The sequence below is a fragment of the Sus scrofa genome, chromosome 6 (assembly GCF_054392235.1).
Source record: "Sus scrofa isolate SSC_HxYL_T2T_F1_AM1 chromosome 6, Sscrofa_HxYL_maternal_Yorkshire_Landrace_v2.0, whole genome shotgun sequence".
In the NCBI taxonomy this organism is placed as follows: Eukaryota; Metazoa; Chordata; class Mammalia; order Artiodactyla; family Suidae; genus Sus; species Sus scrofa.
In genome coordinates, this window is record NC_139388.1 from 116,990,980 (window position 1) to 117,015,452 (window position 24,473).

General features: G+C 39.5%; 1 protein-coding gene across 1 annotated transcript in view; it reads right to left on the reverse strand.

Moving 5' to 3' along the window:
• Positions 1-24,473, reverse strand: part of CDH2 (cadherin 2) — a 232,270-nt gene that overhangs the window by 102,243 nt on the left and 105,554 nt on the right. The window lies entirely within an intron of this gene.

Here is a 24,473-nt window from a genome sequence, read left to right on the forward strand (position 1 = left end):
GTGGCTCTGGCGTAGGCCGGTGGCTACAGCTCCGATTCGACCCCTAGCCCGGGAACCTCCATATGCCTCGGGAGCAGCCCAAGAAATGGCAAAAAGACAAAAAAAAAAAAAAAAAAAAAAAAAGAATCACAATGCCATGATGTCTGTAACACAATCAGCGATAACTGGCATCATGGAATAACCCACTATAAAGTGTTAAGCACTTTTGTTTTCCCATCACAATTTACTTCACAAGGAAAATTATTTCTGTTTCCCAGCACTATAGTACTTTCCCAAAAGGAACGAGGAAGAAATGAAAAAGTAATTAGGAGAGTCATAATTTCCATTTGCAACTTATTACACACGGAATGTAATTTGTGTAAGAGATGTATGACAAAGAGAAGACATATCCATATGTGTCTCAAACTCCTAACCAAACAGATAAAGGGAGAGAAATCATTACTTGAATGTTAGTTTATATTTAGGCTGTAACAATCACAAATGAAAAGTTTTATTTAAACTTCTCAAAGTTCATTGCCATTAAAAAGGCTACAAAATTGAACTCAGAAGAATAACCTTTCATAAGTTGATTTAACTGAAAAGCTAACATATTTCAACGGTTTGTTTCTCTTCAGGTATTATTCACATTGGTTTGGAAAGGAAGCAAAATTCTAAAAACTGTAAAGAGGTGTTTTCAACTAATTAGATAACGTTCTAACTTTAGTGTTGCAAATGCATCAAAAGAGAAGGAAAGCATCATGGGAACAAAGCAGAAACTCTCAAAGTCGTGCAAGTGAAAACACCTGCCATGACCCAGTGGCCAGGTGTCCTCTGGGGGCTTCTGCTTTTTTGACATCAAGAAATAGGTCATTGAAATAATAAACGCTGAAGAGGGTGTGGAGAAAAGGGAAACTTCCTACACTGTTGGTGGGAATGTAAACTGGTGCAGCCACGATGGGAAAAACAGTACAGAGGTTCCTTAAAATAACTAAAAACAGAGTTACCTTATGATCTAGCAATCCCACTCCTGGGCATACAGCCAGAGAAAACTCTACTTCAAAAAGGTATGTACACCCCTATGTTCATAGCAGCATTATTCACAATAGCCAAAACATGGAAATAACCTAAATGTCCACTGACAGATGAATAAAGAAGATTTGGTACATATATACAATGGAATATTACTCGGTCATAAAAAAAGAATAAAATAATGCCATTTGCAGCAATATGGATGGACCTAGAGGTGATCACACTAAGTAATTAAGTTAGAAAGAGAAAACAAATACCATATATCATTTATATGCAGAATCTGAAATATGATACAAGTGAACGTATTTGCAAAACAGAAACAGACTCACAGACATAGAAAATAATCTTATTGTTACAAAGGGGAAAAGGGATTGGTATACGGATAAATTAGGAGTTTGGGATTAGCAGATACAATTTACTGTATATAAAACAGATAAACAACAAGGTCCTACAGTACAGCACATGGGACTATATTCAATATCCTGTAAGAAACCATAATGGAAAAGAATATGAAAAAGAACATATAACTCAGTATACCAGAAACTAATACATTATAAATCAACTATACTTCAATTTTTAAAAATTTTAAAAATTAAAAAAAGAAATAGGTCATTGAAACTAGCTTTGAGAAAGCAATACCTCTCCTCAGATCACTAAAAAATTATATACTGTGTGTTATGGGACGAATTTTGCCCCATATTAATCCATACAATGAACCCCTCACCCTCAGTACCTTAAAATATGACTGTGTTTGGAGATAAGGCCTTTAAAGAAATAATTAAGGTAAAATGAGGTTATATGGGTAGGTCAATCCAGTATGACTGGTGTCCTTATAAGTAGAGGAAATTTGGACAGAGACAGGCACGTACACAGAGGAAAGATTACATGAGGATGCGGCAAGAAGGCCAAGAAGAGAGGCCTCTGCAGAAACTAAACCTGCCCACACCCTGATCTTGGAATTCCAGCTTCCAGAACTGTGAGAAAGTAAGTGTTTGTTGTTTAAGCCCCTCAGTCCAGTATTTTGTTATGACAGCCCCAGCAAATAATACGCTATGTAATGCCCAAAACTCTAAAATTTAGTCACCGACTTCATTCATAGTCAGGCAGATTAGTGTAACTTTAATATTCTAATAAGTATTAAACATTTAAAAAATATTAATACATACCACATCTAAAAGTGAATTATAATTTATATTATAATTACCAAATATTCAGTCAAGAATCAAATTTCCCTGACTGTCATGTATATGTATATGTATGCATATTTATATATATATATACACACACACACACACATTTGCACAAAGTGTGTGTTTCACATATAGATTTTATATGTATAAGTACGTCTATTATAAACCTGCACATATACATACACATTTGTTTGAATCAGAGTCCAGTAAGATTGGTTGAAATGTCTCCTTTATACTGTAAGTTCTCCATCCCCTTTTTCCCTTTAAGTTTTTTGCCATTGTTGAAGAAACCAGATCGTCTGGGCTACAGCATTTCCCCACAGTCTAGATCCTGGTGATTGTAATTCTATAATGTCATGTAACATGATCCTCTGCCCTCTGTGTTTCTTACAAGCTGACGGATCTAGAAGCTTGATCAAATCCAGGTTTATTAATTATGTTTTCTTGGGGGGAGGACTGGTTCACAGATGATGTTGTATCTTCCTATTCGAAGGAAACAACAGATTTTCTTTCTTTTTGTCCTTGGTGATCACTGTCTAGAAACACTATTTCAATAAGAGATGCAAAACAGTGATTACCGTTGTCTGCAATTCCTTCTTCATTTATTAGCTACAATACTTCTATAAAAGGGAACTTACTTCATGGTAATCCTTCGTATATAGGTTCATATATAGGGTTGCCATGAAACAAAACAAGACAAATACTTTATTATTTCACTTTATTGAACAATTTTCAAGTCAGGGACCAAAATGGGTTAGTTTTTTTTTTTTTTTCCCCCAGCTCAATCATTAACCTTGTTCATGCCCAAGCTGACCCAACTTGGGGAGACCTTTTGATAAGACTAGTAAATGCTGATAGTTACATCGTTGTGTGGTGGGGCAACATGATATTCCAGGTCATCTCATATACTTCTGGACAAGGAATGTTGCCTGCCCTATCAGTAAACAAAGGCTGTTGCTGCCATCAAGCCATCAGCCTCAGCCATCGTATCCAAGTGAGCACCGTGACACAGTTCAAGATGGAGAAAAGCAGGACACTGGCCTTAGATAGTTAGGGTGCATATCAAAAGAATGATTTCAATAAACCCAGACGCTTGGAAAAGCACTAAACTCATTAACGTGAGGTGTCTGGTTTTCCTTAATTAACAGTCATCTTTTGATGTTACGACAATCCAATCTGGTTTTATTGAGAAAACTCCTAGATCCAGGCTCCCTTACCTCTCTGTAACAGTCTCACAGAACTATCTGAACTATCTTGCAGAACTATCTGGGCTGAAGTCCTCAATGCATCCACTGAATAAAACATAATTCTCAGGAGTTCCCGTCTCATGGCTCAGTGACTAACGAATCTGACTAGCATCCATGAGAACTCAGGTTCAATCCCTGGCCTTACACAGTGGGTTGAGGATCCAGCGTTGCCATGAGCTGTGGTGTAGGTTGCAGATGCGGCTTGGATCCTGCATTGCTGTGGCTGTGGCGGAGGCAGGCAGCTACAGCTCCAATTGGACCCCTAGCCTGGGAACCTCTGTATGCCATGGGTGTGGCCCTAAAAAGCAAAAAACAAAAACAAAACCACTTATTTCTCAATTTTTAGGTTGTAGGGTTGTTGTTTTTTTTTTTCCCCTATCACATTCTTCTTGCTATAGATGTGGAATCAATCATTTCTTCAAAGAGCAGTGATTCCGCTGGTGAACGTCATCCATACAGACCCCAGAGGTACTCACTGCCACGAGATGGATGGTCATGGTTTTCAGGTAATTTTAAAGGACAAATTTTTAAAAAATCACTATGTTAAAAATAAATTCATGTTGATACTTCTGACTCAAATTCTGGATGTCAGGACTTTTACTCAATCACTGATCTTACATCTGTGCCTTCCTTTTCCCAATCAAAAACATGGTACTTTACTCCACAAGTACACAGGTTCCAAAACCAACACTGCTACCAAACAGGATTGCGAGAATGTGAAAAAATGTCTTTTGCCTCTTTTTTTTTTTTAGATCTTACAGTATAAAATCTATTGAGGATGAACAAGCACATTTCTGTCTTGGTATCATTTGAAATGATTCTTCTCTGACTGGTTAGACCAGCAACTTGATATACAAAGGATGTTTACTTATTTCATCTTCAATGGTTGTCTTTGTTTTATTGACTTTATTTTCACACTTATGTAAAATATGGACACACTTCCAGAATCAAATCCACAAAACACCCCCCTTAGATAAAGAGTAGCACTGTTTATTTCAGTACGCTTTCCTGGGCAGGGCTGTTTTCACCTAACAGTTTATCCAAGAGCTCTCTCCACACCAGTGCATAAAGAGCCCTCATTCCTTTTAATAGCTGTGTAATACTTCCTCAGCTGGATATGCTATAATCTATGCAACCAGTCCCCAACTCAAAGTCCTTTGGTTTCTTCCTCTCCATAAGTTTTCCAAAGAGCTGCAATGGACAGCCTTGTTTTCTGTAAGAAACTTCTGAAATAGTTCATCTTTTTTCTAGCCATTTATCTATTTCTGTGTAAACTTTATTTATTTATTTGTCTTTTTTGCTACTTCTTTGGGCTGCTCCCGTGGCAAATGGAGGTTCCCAGTCTAGGGGTCGAATCGGAGCTGTAGCCACTGGCCTACGCCAGAGCCACAGCAACGCGGGATCCAAGCCGCATCTGCAACCTACACCACAGCTCACGGCAACGCCGGATGGTTAACCCACTGAGCAAGGGCAGGGACCGAACCCGAGACCTCATGGTTCCTAGTCGGATTCGTTTCCACTGCACCATTATGGGAACTCCCTGAGGGATACTTCTTCATTTCCTTATAGATTCTATTCTAAAATGATACTAAGCAAATTTTTGTCCTTACTGATGTTTTGGAATTCTTTTTTTTTTTTTTTTTGTCTTTTTTTGCTATTTCTTGGGCTGCTCCAGCGGCATATGGTGGTTCCCAGTCTAGGGGTCGAATCGGAGCTGTAGCCACTGGCCTACGCCAGAGCCACAGCAACGTGGGATCTGAGCCGCGTCTGCAACCTATACCACAGCTCACGGCAACGCCGGATCCTTAACCCACTGACCACTGAGCAAGGCCAGGGACCGAACCCACAACCTCATGGTTCCTAGTTGGATTCGTTAACCACTACGCCACGACGGGAACTCCTTTCTGTGTAAACTTTAAAAGGTGGCTAAAACTGTTTCGAAAGAACGGGAATATAATGCAATAGAAGAGGCTCCTGGCAATTTTTCATGCACTTGGCCACTAAATGAAAGGACCTATTGACTTTTTGAACAGAAATGATAGACCATTCCACCAAGTGACTGCAATTTATAATCTAATATCGTCAACTTGAGTCAACAATAGTCTGTTTCGTGTGCTTCATTATTTTTACAGCATACGAGAGATGAAAACCTATAATTCCTAGTCTTTAAATTATAAAACTATTTTTAAAACAGCCCCAGATCCTGCAAATCAAGTAATATACACCATGCAGCTGAGCAATGCAAACAGGGACCAAATTAACATGAAATCAGGCAGCCGAGTATATGAAAACTTCCCAAATTGTAATGGTACAACATTAAGAAAAAAAGGGAATGAAACATCGTAAGTTGTGAAATGCATGTTTCATAAAAGCCTAACAGTCTCCCAAATTGTTGACTATGTTATAATATCATAAAAAAGTAAGCAGTGCTTTCAAAAGCAGCTACTTCTTCTTAAGTCAGTCATTTGAATAGTGATTTTCTAAAAAAAAAAAAAAAAAAAGCATAGAGCTTTATAAAATTGTATTGGTTTTATCAAAAAAATACTTGGACTAAAAAAAAAAAAAAAAGCACACCCCCATTGTTACAGGGCAACAGTAATGTTGATACCACTTTACTTGTATTTTGAATTTCAACCATTTTACTGAACATCTCATTACCACTATAACACAGTTACTATTTGGAAGGAAGGAAGGAAGGAAGGAAGAAAGAAAGAAAGAAAGAAAGAAAGAAAGAAAGAAAGAAAGAAAGAAAGAAAGAAAGAAAGAAAGAAAGAAAGAAAGAAAGAAAGAAAGAAAGAAAAAAGAAAGAAAGAAAGAAAAGAAAGAAAGAAAGAAAGAAAAGAAAGAAAGAAAGAAAGAAAAGAAAAAGTGGCCAGGGAATCAAGATCCAACAACTGGGGAAGAAATCCATTGACTAAGGGCAGAAGAGCATCCCATGGTTTGGGAGGGTTGCGGTGGGGAAGAAGCAGTCTTTCTCACCTGGTGGAAAGAGAAATGGGGGACCCATGGCAAGTTATTTATGGGGGCACACCCCAGCACTCCAACAGACCCCTCCTCCCCCACTGCATGGGGCACTAAAGCATCATTAACACATCCTAATAAAAACCTTGCACAAGGGTTCCTTTCTTATCCTCATGCGAAACTAAATGCCAGCAGGAGGCCTATAGCTTCAGGAAACCATAAAGTGAAGCTTGAACCCAGTAATGACGTCCAGCGGGGTGTCTACTGAGACAAATTCCCTTGGCTGGGACAGATCTGACAGCAGAACTGCGTCTATGTAAAACTTCACACCATTTAAGCGATGCATCCCTGAGATTTGTAGACAAAAGTATCCTCTTTCATGCTTCAAAAAGCATTAACAGGCTTTTCCACATTTTCTTCCTACAGGAGCTTCCTATTTATTGGTAACTATCTCTATTTTCCAAAATCTTCAAAAATCCCTAGCAGCACATATACTGCATACAAGCAGCCCCAAGGTATGCTATCATTAAGATCGACTTAAGCAAAGGAAAAAGTAATATAATATTTATTGCCTGCCTGAGCGGCGTTAACAGCCAAAACAAGTTAGAATATATGCTGTCCTTCATTTATTGTGCCAGACATGTCTGGATGAGAAACATCTGGAAATCTCTTAAAAACTATGAATTCCTCAACGTGAGGAGAAAGAGGGAGCGGGAGGTTTACTCTCTCCTGTGGTAAAAGGAAACCTACCTCTGAATCTGATATTGGTATGGAAGTGATCCTGGGGAATTTAGCACAGTTCTTCCCTATCCTTTCATTTCCACTGGCTTCCTAAACTAGTTAATTGTCCTGCGAAGTATAAGCCAGAGTTAATGGGGATATACCGGAGTGTGATGAGGAAGAAAACAGGCAGGAAGGGAGAGGGAGGGGGAGAGGAAGGAAGGAGGAAAGAAGGAAGGAAGAAAACCTATGAGACTAAAAGAGAAAAACAGGGGTGAACGTCACTGGCTATCTAGCTCTCTCAGTTCTGATTTGCCTAAAGAGATCTCAGAAGAAAGAGTATTAAGGCGCCAGTACCTTTGGTGATTTATTTTTCCCATTTGAAGTTTATAATCACTTTATTTTATACTTTGTGCTTTTGTTACACAGGGCTTCAGGTTTCTGAATACTTTGGGTTTGGTTACCACATTCATTTATTCTTTTCCTGTCTTCAGATGATCTACCAGAAATGTTGTCAGATTCCAGCCTGGCTTCTCCTCCCCTGGAAGGACACTCTGAAATAACCCCCAACAAATCCCATCACTCAGGGCCTGAAAACGAGGGACCTTGAACATCCAGCTTCCTGAGCTTTGTGATAAACCTGTCTCTGCTGTCTGCTACCCCCTTGAATTTTCAGGTCCCTTTCTTCCCCATAGCTGCCCACCATCATTAGATTTCTCATACCAAGAACATCACAAATGGCATTGCACCATAACACAAGCATTATGCTCAGTGGCTACGATAATATTATAAGTTACAGTGACCACCTCCATTTGTAGCTCACTTAAACATTCCTCAGTCCCTCTTAGAAAGGGAGTTCCTGGGAGTGGAGCCAGAAACCCAGCCACCCAGGAGTTTATCTCCTGTTGACACTTCATTGTTCAGAGAGGTGATAAGATCTAAGCCAAGATCCAAACCAGGGCCCCCACTCTTCGAGGCATCACAACGCAGTATCTATACAACATGACACCCAGATATCAGGGTGCAGGTAGGAGGTTGATTAAAGAGTGAACTGGGAATTGGAGGTTAGTAGATGGAACTATTGCATCTGTAGTGGATAAGCAACGAGGTCCTGCTGTATAGCACTGGGAACTCTATCTAATCACTTGTGATGGAACATGATGGAGGATAATGTGAGAAAAAGAATGTATATAAATGTATAACTGGGTCACTTTGCTATACAGCAGAAATTGACAGAACATTGTAAATCTACTACAGTAAAAAAATTAAAAAAAAAAAAAAGAGTATCCAAAACAAGGCTTTAATTACAAAGGACGTGTTACCCAGAAAGGCACTTGAGTTATACGTTAAGAAGAACCCTTTCCAGAGCAAATGGAAGAGTGGAATCTTTTGCAAGGCCGGCTATTTTCTTCTATAAACGCTTCCTTCTCCTAATATGGAAGAGGGATTACTGTTCCACATTCTCAGACACTGGCTCAAGTGCTAAGAATGCTGGCTACACTGATAATCCAGTCATTGTCAACTTCCAAGGAAATCCATGGTCCCTTGCTATAGAATCGGTTTCTTGTTTTCCCGGAGTGCTGACATTATGAGAGAGCTATTACGTCAACCTCTTCTCCACTGCAGTCGTCACCATCACAATCGTCATTATCCTATCCAATTCGACAATACTGAATGCTGCAGGAGACCCAAAGCATGGGTATCTTAGAGGCACAGGAAGACCTCAGTGAGTCCCCTGGATAATGAAGTGATGAATGACTCAGAAAAGCAGGGCAACTGCCAGCATCTGTCGTACAGGCAACGCCAGACTTGAATGCTAGGGATTTGAGGAAGCTCACAACGTTAAATTTGACTCTCCCCGGGCTCTGATGATGATTCTTTCAGATACATACCAGATCTGAGGAAGAAGGCATTTGGGGGCTTCCAGGTATAGTGGGGCTGGGAAGGGATAGGATGTGGGCTACCTCCTCCCACACTCCTTATTTGTTCCTCCAATATTTGAATGCCTGCTACTTTCATGATCCGCATGTCAATTTCTGCCTCAACTCTCTATGATAACCATTTGCAAAGTACTTAATCAGTGCCTTTAAAAGAATTCTGAAATTCAAAACGTTTATATGAAAAGCTGTAACTCAACTGGAGTGAACTGGATGGCCTATTTCAACTGCACACAGGAAAAAGAAAAGGCTTAGCCAAAGCAGATACTTACTAAATATAAAATAATTTTATCTTCCAAACTAGTTATAGAGGAACTTCAAAAATGCAGGTACTTCATAAAGAAAAACACCAGTTTTACATGATTCAGGTAAAACTTGGATTCCTAATCAGAGTATTTTTAGATTTCAAGGTTGCCACCTTTAGAGCAAGAGTTCGAACAAAGGCTCTTATGTTTAATGCATCAACAGCTTTCAGAATAATTCTTGAGAGCAATGCATAGAATTGTATTGACAACTCTCCTTTCCAAATAGACCTCTTTCACTTTTCAAAGGCAAAACTCTCCTTTTCTCACTGCCTATCAAGCAGACAAGCATGTAATTAAAACCATTTTACTAATTCTCTTTTTAGTTTAGGTGCCACTGAAAGGCTGGTACTAGTTTACTGTTTGCATAATGATTTCTATTATAGTCAAGTTGCATCTGAATGGTACAAAGGAGAAGTTTTACCATCGGATCAGATGGAAAAAAAATTTAATCTGTAAGTTACAAAAATGTTTATTGTCAATCTGAAATCTACAATATGAGCACATTTAGCATTCAAAAGAGTCAACTCTTGCAGCATTTATATATATGCTCCTCCAATATAAAAGAGCTGCTGAAGCCCACAAAATATAAAAACCCAAAGTAAATTTCAAGTAGCACTTGAAATAAAAGCCCTAAAATAAAACCATTATAGATATTTAGTTTTCTACTTAGATCTTTCTCCTCATAAACAAACAAACCTACAAAAACAAAACCTCATAAACTGGAGGGGAAAACAAACTCTATAAATGTACTAACAAATGGATTGAATGGATTTACGTACTTCCAGTAATGGTAATAATCAGAAATTTATTTTAAAAACTCACTGAATCTGAAAGCAAATGTTGGTAAACATGCATTACATATGCAATATACATATTTCAGTGCTTGTGGTTTTGACGTTGACTATTTTTTAACAACTTTATTGAGACATATTTCACATATTATACAACTCACCCATTTAAAGTATAAAATTCAATGGCTTTTAGTATATTCACCGAGTTGTACATCCATAACCACATCAATTATAGAACTTTTTTTTACCCAAAAAGAACCCCTGCACCTGTTAGCTATCATCTCCCTTACCACCCCCATCTCAACTCCCTACCACCCAACCCTAGGCATCTACTGATCTATTTTCTGCTTTCAGTGTTTCACTTATTTTAGACATTGTATGTAAATGAAATTTATATGGGCTTTCATGACTGGCTTCTTTCACATAGCATAATGTTCTCAAGATTCACCCATGTCACAGGATGCATCATAACTTCATTTCTTTTTATGGCTGAATAATATTATTTTAGATGGATACACCACATTTTATGGATCCATTCATCAGTTGATGGACATCTGGGTTACTTTCCATTGACTACTTATTTTAAAACAGTAATTCTTGGAGTTTCTTGTTGGCTCAGTGGGTTAGGAATCTGGTATTGGCATTGCTGAGGCTTCAGGTTCAATCCCTGGCTCAGGAACTTCGGCAAAGCACAGGCGCGGCTAAAATGAAATAGTAATTCTTATCCAATTTTACTTTCTTGATTAAAGACATTAATTCTATCAACCCCTATAAAGCATCCTCTTCCCAAAGTAAAAATAATTTACTTTCTGTTTAAGATTATGGTCCAAAGAACTAAATGTCCCTGGAGAGTCCAATAGTATTCTTCAAAAGTAAGGCTCACCTACATGTGGAATCTAAAAAAGCACACGATGAACTTCTTTGCAGAACAGATACTGACGCACAGACTTTGAAAAGAATTGTTTCCAAAGGAGACAGGTTGCGGGGTGGAGGGATACACTGAGAGCTTGGAATGGAAATGCTATAAAATTTGGTTGTGATGATCATTGTACAACTATAAATGTAATAACATTCATTGAGTAATTAAAAAAAAAGAAAAAAGAGGAGTTCCCATCACAGCTCAGTGGTTAACGAATCCGACCAGGAACCATGAGGTTTCGGGTTTGATCCCTGGCCTTGCTCAGTGGGTTAAGGATCCTGCGTTGCCGTGAGCTGTGGTGTAGGTTGCAGACGCAGTGCGTCGCAGCCCTGTGGCTCTGGTGTAGGCCGGCGGCTACAGCTCCGATTAGATCCCTAGACTTGGAACCTCCATATGCCACAGGTGCAGCCCTAGAAAAGACAACAACAACAACAAAAAGAAAGAAAACAAAAGCAAGGCTCACTACCTTACTTGGGCTTCAATTTTCTCATTTATGAAATGATGGATTATCTAGCTATGGTGAAATAAAATTTATTTCTGAACTTCAAGTTTCAGGAATCTAGAAATGGACTCCCTCCCAAGGATTTCACTGGCTAAATCCATCCGGAAACAGAGGCAAAGGAGTCCAATGATGTAGCCCATACAGGTCAGCCTCCGGGGGGCAGAGAGCAGATGCGGAGGAGCAAAGTGAAGAGCCCTGGTCCCTGAACATTCCAAAGAGCATTTCGAATTTTGAAAGAGACAAGCAACAGAGGAAACCAAAATATCAGAGCTGCTTGCTGTAAACTGTCAACATTACAAGCACACATGATGGTTATTTATAAATACAAAGAACGTTCCAGAGAGTCCAAATGATAAGCAGTCAATATGCATTTCTGAGGCTCCAAGTAAGCAAACTTAACAAATGCATGCACACCAACACTTTCAATGTCACTATCAAGACCACTCTGAACAATCTGAGAAGGAACACTCAGATACATGTTCTTAACCGCTACAAAACTTATCAGCAAATTAAAAATAAACTGAATTTGCAGATAATGCAGACACTTGGTATTAAAAGTCGAAAAAGTGTTAACAGCACGACCAAAATAGCTTCATTAAGTCTTGTGGCAAGGTTATGACACCTAATGTTCATACATGAAGATAACAACATTAGCTACTATCAATCAGTAGCAGCAGCTTTAAGACTAAACTTGGTCTTAAAAAGGCTGATAAGGAATGCCCTCTAGCTAAGGAAAAGCTGTGGTGAACTAGATCCCATGCTATTCTGTTAACTAGTGACTAATTTGATGCAACCTGATGGGCACCATGCTGGTGAAAAGCTATTCGACCTGAAATCTATTTAATCACACAAGAAACTTAGATTAAATAAGAAAAGGACAAGTCATTCATTACCATATAACAAACCATCTCCATCTCTCTCTCTCTCATTATTTTTGGAGAATAGTCCCCTAATTACACAAAGGGCATATTCCTGGATTCTCCCTTAATTCCAAGACCAAGCCTGTTAAATGATTGAAATATTTCTGTTTAACGTATGAAGTAGAAACCATTAAAACGCAGCTCAAACATTTTGAAATTAGAGTAATCCTGACCCACTTTTTTTTTTTGATTTGTGGAGATGCACATTATTTCAGAATGAATGCCAAGAATTTTCTATATATCTTCAATATTACAGTTTTTTCAATTTTGGAAATTTGATAACACTGACACTGTAATGCTACTCTTGGCTTGTCTTTTTAATCTAGAATTGACATGCTTCTTCAAAATTTTTCGAGGCAAGAGATCTATATGATTATTCTTAAAGTGGCAAAAAGAGTCAATTTCATTTCGAACCTCCCATTTATTTCCCTGCAGTGGAAATGGAATTTCATTCTTCCCAAAGGAATTACGCTCCCTGTATGGCACTCTGTCTGTAATGGTAATCTTTTTTTTTTTTTTCCATTCCAGGTATCAAGGGTCCAAGAAACTCAGGGCTCACAGACTGACTTGAATGCTACCTTCCATGGCCCCTTAGCCCCTTCCTGGTGGACCACCTTGAGCACTCCTCCCTGAAGATATCTGAGAACATCTCAAGATCCGAAGGTGAACAGTCCCCAGCCCTTGGGTTTCCACAAGCTTATCTGACGCCTGTTATTACAGCACACACAGAAGAAAGTAGCTGCCCTACCAGAACATGAGACACATGAAGGCATATGGACCATGTCTCATGTGGGGGCAGAGCCACCACTAGAACCACTGTGTTCAAGACTGTGCATCCAGTGGATAGGATGCATCTGGGGAATGAACTGCCTCACCCTCCACCCCACCTTGAAAAACCCTGAAGGTTCCGTTTCCTGGAAGACTGTGAAAATAAACGTGATACACGAGCATCTTCCTAACAGAGAATAATGCTAAAAGAGTGAAGGTCTACTCTAAGACCCCCAGTGCATCCGCATCCACTTGCCCCAAGAAGCCCAGTAGGCAAGCAGAGGTCAGGAGAATAAGAAACATGGTGACTAGCCAGACTGCTGATCTGATTTGCACAGGATCAGAGATGGGGAAATCGGGGTGTGGTTGGGGGACATGGCTTTGAATTAGGCAAGCAGTCTGCAGGATAAGCAAATTTACTATCTATCTATCATCTATCACTTCTCTGTATAAGGCACCATGCCAAGAATAATAGCTGCACAGGAAATACAGTGTTTGCAGCTATTGTTCTGCCCTCTTACAAGCCCAACTACAACTGCTGCCTTTATAATTTATAAAGTGCTTTCATAGTAATTATCTTATTTGAGTCATATTACAAATAAAGGAGCTAGGTATAATTACCTTACTTAGTTGCCAAGGCTGGGAAAAGTGAGTCAAACTTGCTAAGCTTCTTGTGGGGTGGAGCAGAGATGGGCTTTGCAGTGGGAGGTCACTGCCCCCTGGCCAAGTGGTCATTCCACCCCGCAGCAGGAGACGGACTCCACCAGCCCAGGGAGGAGCCAGGGTTGGGAGGCAGAGAGCAAAGTGTGGAACCAGTGCATCTGGGAAGAGAACACCACTAGTCCAGCCTCTGTTCCAAAGCTGGAGCCCTTGCTTGATTAATCTCTGCAAAATCAAAATGCCTGACTTTCTCTGATGCACACAGGAACCTTCTGGAACACCTCCTGCTGGCTGAGCACAGAAAATGTAATAAGCCTGGTCCCAGCTCCCACAGAGCCCCTGGCCTAACTTGGAGACAACCAAGTGTAAACAGGCAATTAAATGTCCTAAGATTAATGCTTTAGGAGAGAGGGCATAGGTAGAGAGACGAAATTTCGGGAAATGGTACCAAAGCACACCACACCGCTAATCACGAGCAATCCATTAGTGGTAGGATTCAGATTAAATTACAACTAGATTTTACTTATTTATTATTCATGAGACATTCTGTTTTTCAATTATTTTTTTTTCCTCCTCCACATTAACCCACCCATTTGAAAGCCTCGAGCATTAATTTGATTTCCCGCCAATAATTTGAAGATAATGATTTGTGTCTTGGTTCTGTCTGCATGGATCTTCCTCTGATAATTTGGAGAGAAAATGATGTGTATTTCCCCTCCTTGCAGACAGTGGCCTTAGGGATTTTATTCATCGTGGGGGCAGGGCCTTAGCTTTTCTGACAGATTTTAGGAAACAGGAAGACAGAAATCCAGAACTGAACAAATCTGTCAAACTCATTTTCTTGCAGGGTTTTCTGCCAATTTTTGCTCCCTCCCTCCTCCCCAACCTCCCTCTCTTTTTTTAAGTAGGAGGAAGAAGTTGGGGGAAATATATATCTCCTAGTTCCTAAAGGGATAGACTTTAAAAAGTGCTAGTGAGCAAAAAAGCAGGTGTGTACAAGCTGGAAGGTCACTCTCTGCTCCCTGGAGAATAAAGCAGGAAGTTAACAAGGGCACGTGCATGAGCGAAGGAAACAGACGGGCAGATGGGAGGGACATCTGTCCATTACTGTCACTCCATCATCGTGCCTTCACAGAGGAACACTGGGGACAGGAGTCCTCCCTCAGCCTTCCGGGGACTGCAGGACCCCAGCCCACCCTCCCCTCCTCACCTCTCTCTGCCCATTAGCTTCAAAGCAGGCAGAGAATTAAACCTCTTTTTATTGCTAAATAATTAAGAAACTGCTGGCATTGTGACAAGCTGGCATGAGTTGTCTTCATCAGTAAACAATCCAAGTAATTTTATTTATAAGTGATTTAAGATAAATCCCGTCACTTAAACATTCTACATGAGCCGTATCCACTGTCCATTGCCCTGAAGTAGCTTGAAGAATGCTTTCTTCCCTCGGTCCTCTGCCTCACCTTGGGGATTTCATAGTAACCCTAAAAGTGGCCATAACACTGCCTCTAGTAAGTCCACCGTCATAAGAAAAAGCACCTAGGAGTTGCCGTCGTGGCACAGTGGTTAACGAATCCAACTAGGAACCATGAGGTTGCGGGTTCGGTCCCTGCCCTTGCTCAGTGGGTTAACCATCCGGCGTTGCCGTGAGCTGTGGTGCAAATCACAGATGCGGCTCAGATCCTGTGTTGCTGTGACTCTTGGCATAGGCCAGTGGCTACAGCTCCGATTCGACCCCTAGTCTGGGAATCTCCATATGCCACAGGAGTGGCCCAAGAAATGGCAAAAAAAAAAAAAGAAAAAAGTACCTAGTTTTATCAAACAATTCCTCTTCTAAGATCCCAGAAATTCAATAGATAATACAGATAATGATACTGCTTTTGTTAAGGCCACCCAGGACCACTAAACTACTAAAGTCAGTGACAAGTGTAGAGTGCTTATGTTGAAGGAAGAGCCACATCTGACACCTGGAATCCCTTATACCCTCTGCCTGAACCTGCGCCCTCACCCCCACCCCCAGCTCTTGGCTATCATTTTCTCCAGTTCCTCTCCCATTTTTGTGCCTTTTTCTTTTTCTTTTCTTTTTTTCTTTTTCTTTCTTTCTTTTTTTTTTTTTTTTTCCTGTCTTTTGTCTTTTTAGGGCCACACCTGCAGCATACGGAGGTTCCCAGGCTAGGGTCTAATCAGAGCTACAGCTGCCGCCCTACACCACAGCCACAGCAACACCAGATCCGAGCCACACCAGAGCTCACGGCAACACTGGATCTTTAACCCACTGAGCGAGGCCAGGGATCAAACCCACAACCTCATGGTTCCTAGTCGGATTCATTTCTGCTGCACCACAACGGGAACTCCCCTTTTGTGTCTTTTTCTTACCAGTCTCCTTCTTCTACCTCTCTCTTGAGTGTAGGTGCCCCCCAGGATCCCCTGGTTGAATCTCCTTTAAGTAGCACAGAGCTCTTTGGCCTGGGCCAAGCTAATGATCCACCTGTCCCCAGGCCAGCCTCATGTGACTGCCCACCTTCCACTTACTTCTGGGTGGCGTCTGCTTCCACGTGGCTCTCTTTTCTTTGTGAGGTCCCATCCCCCAATGACAAAGGCCTGTTCAACCTTGGAGATGCAACCTGGCACAAGCCTTCTCCGTCCTCAGCACAATTAGGAATCATGGACTTGTTAGGTGTCTGTTCCACCCACTACTTTCATGAGGTCACGGACCCCATCCCTCTACTTAGTCATCCCACTCCTCTAGAACTTAGCAAGAAACCAAGGAAGAGTTCTGAGTAACAAAACAGATGAGAGGTCATATATAAATGACAGATCAAAAACAAAACCAAATAATTTTCCATGAAACTTTTACATGTAACACAGAGAGACTTTCTGAACCTTAGTATATTTACCATCACAGTGTATTATCCTTCAAACAGAAGTAATTGATTAAAACAATTAAATACCACATTTTCTTTATCCACTCATCTGTCAATGGACATTCAGTTTGCTTCCGTGTCTTGGCTAGAGTAAATAGTGCTGCTGTGAACACTGGGGTGCATGTATCTTTTTGAATTAGAGTTTACAATGGAATACAACTCAGTCATAAAAAGAATGAACTAATGCCATTTGCAGCAACATGGATGGACCTAGAAAGTATCATACCACATGAAGTGAGCCAGAAAGAGAAAAACAAATATTGTATATCACTTATATGTGAAATCTAAAATATAATACAAACAGCACAACACTATAATCAACTATACTTTAATAAAAAAAAGAAAAAAGAAAATATAATACAAATAAACTTGTTTATAAAACAGAAACAGAATCCCAAATGAAGAAAACAAACTTATGGTTACCAAAGAGGATGAGGGGGTAGGGATAAATTAGAAATTTGGAATTAGCATATATAAACTACTATCTAAAAAACATATCAACAATAAAGTCCTACCGTATAGCATAGGGAAGTATATTCAGTATTTTGCAATAAACTATAATCGATATGAAAAATAATATACACATATATATGTGCGTGTGTGTGTGTGTATTATCACTTTGCTGTACACCAGAAGTTATCACAACATTGTAAATTAACTATACTTCAATAAAAGCAAGAAGACCTTAAAAAATTGTTCTGACCCAAGGCAATAATTTCTGCTCTGTGCAAAGTCATATTTGAACATGAATGGTATCATCAATTCAAAATTTAAAAAACCCAGGGAGTTCCCATTGTGGCGCAGTGGTTGGCGAATCCGACTAGGAACCAAGGGGTTGCAGGTTCGATCCCTGGCCTTGCTCAGTGGGTTAAGGATCTAGTGCTGCCGTGAGCTGTGGTGTAGGTTGCAGACGCAGACGTGGCTCGGATCTGGTGTTGCTGTGGCTGTGGCGTAGGCTGGTGGCTATAGCTCCAATTGGACCCCTAGCCTGGGAACCTCCATATGCCGAGGGAGCGGCCCTAGAAAAGGCAAAAAAAAGACAAAAAAAAAAAAAAAAATTTAAAAATCCATCCATGCTCAAAAGCATCTGAACTCCAGGTGGATTCATGGGTTACACACAGGGTTATGAGCATGTGTGTACTTACACACACATATATGAATACTCACACATATACACACTTACAGTTCCTATTACCATCTAAGCGATCTGTATACTAATTGACAATAATCTCACACAAATTATATAGATGGTGACACAGAGTGTTTTTTTTTTTTAAATAATCATTTTACAGATGCAGATAAGCCAGAGGGCACTGCAGGAATATCAATGAGACTCATTATGCCCTGTAATTTGGATTACATTTCCTTCAGTTCTCCAGTGTAAACAAGCCTTCTCCCAAATAGGCCTCTTAGTAAATGAAATATTTACTACATCGATAAATTTGCCACAAAATTTGCTGACCAAAAACGTTTTTAATGTAGAGAACTTCATTTCACAAGGCATTTATTTCATATCCTTTGTCAGGGTTCACATACAATAGAGGCCTCTAAAAAGCTTCACAAGCCTGTTGTCCAACGACATTTTTAAAGTTTTTATTTAAAAAAAAATCAATAGAAATATAAGAATTCTTAGTCAATTGTTTTTCTTTGAAAAATATACATCAAGCTCCTGAAACTCTAGAAAATGAAGACACTACTTTAAATTCTGCTTTTAAAACAGACCCAGACAATGTGTCCTTAAGTGTTTATACCTTTTAAGGTTGAGGGAGTGGTCAGTGACTGTCACTAAAAGGGTGACCTTGAACCATCTTAATTTACCAAAGGCAGATGACAGGATCACTCTTTTGAGACTGCTGAGAAGCATCTGACCCAGTACCTGATGCATTGGAAAGTATACCATATGTATTTATAGAATTAGCAAAGAAATGAAGCTACTGGTGGGGTATTAATAGAGTCTGGAGTGAAAGTCTCTGAGTTCAAGATCATTTGCTATTAGTCATGTGACCTTGGGAGGCATTTACTCAGTATGTCCAAGATTCAGTGTCCTTCTTTACAAATCAGAGATGATCAGACCACCTAGCCCCCAGGGCTGGGGCAACATTCAGTGAGATAGTGTCTATAAAGAGCTCAGCACAGCACCTAGACATTCATCCTTTGGTTATTTCAACTGTATTCATGTCATTAGCATGTGGGGCAGGGGGAATGGAGAAGCAAAGAATGTGCCCAAAGAAATCTTGAAAACTACAAATTCTCTCTACAAGAATTTTTCAAATTTAATTTTGGTTTTTATTCACATGACAATCTTTAAACTTAGCAAGAGTATTTGATGCCCACTTGTGTCCACCTGTACAAAGAGATACAAAGCAGTCATGGGAAGGTGGACTCGATATGCACATGATACTCTCTTGTCAAGGCAAGGTCAAATGGTGCCTGCCACGCTGTATGAAGTTTTTGCGTATGTTTTTTGGGGGTTTTTTTTGTTGTTGTTGTTTCTACAGCCTGAGGTCTATGGAAGTTCACAGGCTAGGCTGGAGAACTGGAGCTGCAATTGCAGGTCTACACCACAGCCATAGCAACACTGGATCAGAGCCACATCTGCAACCTACACTGCAGCTTGCTGCAATGCCGAATCCTTAACCCACGAGCCAGGGATCAAATCTGCATCCTTGTGGATATTAGGTTCGTTACTGCTAAGTCACAATGGGAACACCTGAGAACTTTTTTTTTTAGACCTTGTGGCAGTTTTTTTTTTTTTTTTTTTTTTTTAAGATCTATTAAGTATATAACAAGAGCGACATAAGAACTACGAAAGTTCATCCTTGTTTTCATCATAATCATTTAAACCTTCTTTTAATACTTGGAATTCTTTTATATCCCAGGGATCAAACCCACATCCTCATGGATAGTAGTCAAGTTCTTCACCCGCTGAGCCACGATGGGAAATCCCTGTATGAAGTTTTAAAATAGTTTGAATGAGGAGAGCAATGAGGAGGAAAGTCGGTTGTCATATGACACATGCGTAAATGAAAACGCTGAACCCACTAGTCCACCACAGATATATTTTGTGTGATGTTTGTTTCAACAAAACATCGTCATCCATGACACTGAATTAACATTCTAATTCCGATGTTAATGGCTTTTTAGTCTACAGGTGCGGGTTTAAAATTACTTTGCCTTTATAAGACATGTTTTCTAAGAAAGGCTTAACTAATCTCGTATTTTGCATGTTTTAACTAACATGATAGAATTGAAATTTGCACTGAAAAGAGGTCCTTTTTAAAATGTCAAGCTTCAGAAACACTGTTTTTAGGGAACGCATTGATTAGTTGGTCAGATCTCTCACAAAATTATACACAAATGTCTCTGCCAATGTCTAATAGATGAAAAAGCAAGGAACTGCGAAAATTAAATGAGATGATGCCTGGGAAGTACTCTATATGGTACCTGTCTCTTGTTCTTAATAAAGTTTTGTCATTATCATTACCATCATTATTGGAATCATCAGTCACCATTACCTACAGAAGTATCTATTCATCTTCCACTTTAAAAAGGAAACCTGGGTGCAATTTGCATTAAAAAGCTAAATTGGCAATAAATGTTCATTTTATCTTTCCTATTTCAGACAATTATTGTTTTCTGGTACATTGGCCACACTGCTGTTTTAAGTGTGTTCAAACTGGGAAAAACCAATGAATGAGTAAATATTCTATTTTGCTTGTTTATAATAGCAGAAGTCATAATCTGGGAATAAATATTAAATGAATGAATTATGTCAGAGTTCAGGATCTTCAAATTGAATAAAATGGAAATTTATAAAGAAAGTATGTTATCAAACCAGAAATTAAAACAAGATTGAAATAAGTTCTTTAATCAAGGAAATCACCAGGACAAGGACATCAAAACATTCCTGCTTCTGGGAGTTCCTGTCTTGGCTCAGTGGTTAAGGAACCTGACTAGTATCCATAAGGACAGGGGTTCGATCTCTGGCCTTGCTCAGTGTGTTAAGGATTCAGAGTTGCCGTGAGCTGTAGTGTAGCCTATACATGCAGCTCAGATTCCAGTTGCTGTGGTTGTGGTATAGGCTGGCCAGCTACAGCTCTGATTCGAGCCCTAGACTGGGAACCTCCATATGCCACAGGTGCGGCCCAAAAAAGACAAAAGACAAAAAAAAAAAAAAAAAAAAAAAAAAAAATTCCTGCGTCTGTTACACTAAAGCCTTCTATCAGCACCATCTGAAAACCTGGTCATTATTTTTTAACTTCCTCCAAAAATTGACAGAAAAAAATAAAAGAAAATGCAAACGGCTATCCTATTTTAAAAGAAAAGGAACAGCAGAAAGGAATCTGACTAGCATCCATGAGGACACAGATTTGATCCCTGGCCTCCCTCGTTGGGTTAAGGATCTGGTGTTGCCATGAGCTGTAGTGCAGGTTGCAGACGAGGCTTGGATCTGGCATTGCTGTGGCTGTGGCATAGGCTGGCAGCTATAGCTCCGATTCGACCTCTAGCCTGGGAACTTCCATATGCGGTGGGTGTGGTGCTCAAAAGACAAAAAATAAAAAATAAAAGAAAGGAATGGTTATTATCCTAACATTTATTCTCCTTCAGTAGAGTAGAAGCTTTGCAAAATTCTAGACACTAAATCAAATCTGTGGCCACTGCAAGGGAGGCACTACTTGGTTATCAAGTTCAAAACTATTAGGTTCTGCTCAGAGAACACAAAGTTGAATGCGAGCTTTGTACCAGGAGACATCCATGCCATGGCTTATATCCTTACTACCTGCAAAATTTCCCTGTACACAGAATATATTACATTCTTTTTGCATTTCTACTTGACATGAAAACAGTTTTCACGAGATCTTGAGATGTGCTTTCCAAGACCCACTCTCTATGCCCAGAACACCCCAGATTAACTAAAAGGATTTTCCAGAGCTAAAAGAATTTACCAGGTCATCTTAAGCTCCCTGTCTTGGGCAAACACTACACTTATTCAAACTGTACAAAGAAAGTAGCCATATGCACATATAAATGAAGATGGAGAATTCTTAAAGAATTTCTCGATTCATTAATGTCTTGGGAAAAAGAGGTGTATCCTCACTTTAGCAATGAGAAAGGTAGTGCACTGAGGAAGAACTTAAGGAAAGATGGGTTTAGGCAGTAGAGGGCCATTGTCGGTGACTAACTGGGATAATGGGGTAATAAGTCAGTGGAATCACGTGATCTCCGACTTTAGGACAAAATACTTCCTGATCTTAGCCACCAGGCTCACTTCCTGACCCTCTCCTTCTCTCATACCCCAGCTACACTAAATTCTCCCTTCCAGGACCGTGTTCTTTCATGCACCCATGCATTTGCACTTGGAATCGGTCTGCCTGAAATACGTTTCTCCCAGCTGAAAAATGCCTACTTACCTTTCCAGACCCTAGGAAAACGTTTCCACACATCCAAAGCTTTCTGTGCCCTTCCCCCAGGAGCTTAATCCCTGTCTTTTATGCATGCAAAGCCCACTGCTGACACTTCCACTGTGAGTACGCTTATTTCCCACGGGGCTGAACAATGAAATCTGGGATAACTTAGGATGCACGGTTCCTCTGGACATTAGTAATGTCCTTCCATCCTTCCACTACATACGAATCAGAAAGGAGGGCCCACCTTGACCTGTAATTATTTGTTTACTTGGTTTTTCTAGTGGACTTTCAGTTCCTCACACCTTCAGGAATGTTTCTTATTTATCTTTGCATCTAGCAACATGGTAAGTGCTCAACAAATATTTGCTAAATAAATTATGAAAATAGTCTAATATTTAGCTCTCTAAATTGACTAAGATTTCTTCTTAAATGCAATTCTCAACTTTTTGTGCATTTTTCAGTCAACCTTACCTTAATTTCTCAAAGTAAAGCTATAGTTAAAAAGTAATTCACTTTCTCCTCCATGGATGGGATGAACCATATTTCTCATCTAGATTATAAACCCCTTGTTCTCTAATCATTCTTCCTGTTCCTTTTTTAAATTTCTCCATTCACTCTTAAAATAAAGCAACGTAGCCAGAAAATAATATTTTACCATAGAGGCACAAGTTTACATTATTTCTAGTTTTGTGTGAGTCTGAATCCTGTCTGTACATAAACACATATTCAGCTGTACTTGGGTCTCTCCAATTATTTGTTGTTCTGTAAGCTGTGTGCTTTCCCTTGATGCAAATCATCATTTTTTTTTTTAATGAAATCATGGCTTTAAATTCCATAATCCCAGTGATTTTTTTTTTTCCCCTTTGTAGGATCAATGTACTTAAAAGTGTGTGGGGTGGGGGAGAAAGGATACTCTGGTCAATGGTTTAAAGTGGTAATGCTGTCAAGCCAGAGGGAAGATGACACATCCCTAAGAAAGGGGGAAGCTCTGTCCACAGGACAACTGCCCTAAAACTATGGCCCTGCACTGTTAGTGCAATGCTCAGTGCCAGAGACTCTAAATCTCCAGATACAGGGGGTAACTTTTTAAAATGTGAATTATTTCCTTCAAGAGAAAATGTGTCAGAGAGACATAACAAATATTTTTTAAACTGACCCATTATTTTATATGTAATAAAAAAAAATTCAGCAAGGGGAAACACAAGGTTAGAAAAATATCTTCCTATACCTAACATCTGAATTGAAATTCTCTAGAATGAATTTACCCAGAGTCTTATTTAGGGACCCTGAGGAGTGTTCAGTGAATAATGACAGATTCCTCAGGGCTGTTATTCAAAAGAGAAAGAATATTCTGGTAATTAATTTACCAAAAGGTGGAGGAAAGACAAGGCCCTGAAGGCAAAGGAAAAAACCAAAAAGACACTTGCTCCAAGGCCAAAGAGAAATTCGCAATGAATATTGAAGGTCACTACCTGAAATCTAACACAAGCCCAGAGGCCTCTCCAGGATATTCTAAAAACCACAAATAACACTTAGAATACAGAACTCTCTGTTTTCACATCCTATTTAATAAGGTAACTTGAAATATCCCATTCCCATTCAAAAAGAAATTAAAATCCCACGTTACATTAAAACACAAGTTTACAATTCAAACTGATTGAAATTTGCTGTAAAGATGCCTCACTTTCTAAATGCTGACCTTGTCAGACAATTTCTCATAAATTTAGTAATCAGGTTTTTCAAAAATTAACAGTACAAGACAACAAAGGAAAAACTTAAAAAAAAATCTGACACCTCTGACTATCAAAGAATGTGGAAACATTATCACAAGTTTTGATAGTTTTAAAAATCATCATCATCGTTATTATTACTATTATTATTATTACTATTATTTGCGTTTTAGGGCCACGCCCACGCACATGAGGTTCCCAGGCTAGGGGTCCAGTCCGAGCTACAGATGCTGGCCTACACCACAGCCACAGCAACGTGGGCTCTGAGCCTCATCTGCAACCTACAGCACAGCTCACCACAACGCCAGATCCTTAACCCACTGAGCAAGGCCAGGGATCGAATGCACATCCTCATGGATCGTAGTCTGGTTTGTTAACCACCGAGCCACAAAGGTAACTCCCTAAAAATTATTTTATTTGAATAATACTTACAGCTTATTTGTGAAATCATGTTCCTGCTACTATTTAACCCAATGACCAACCTAA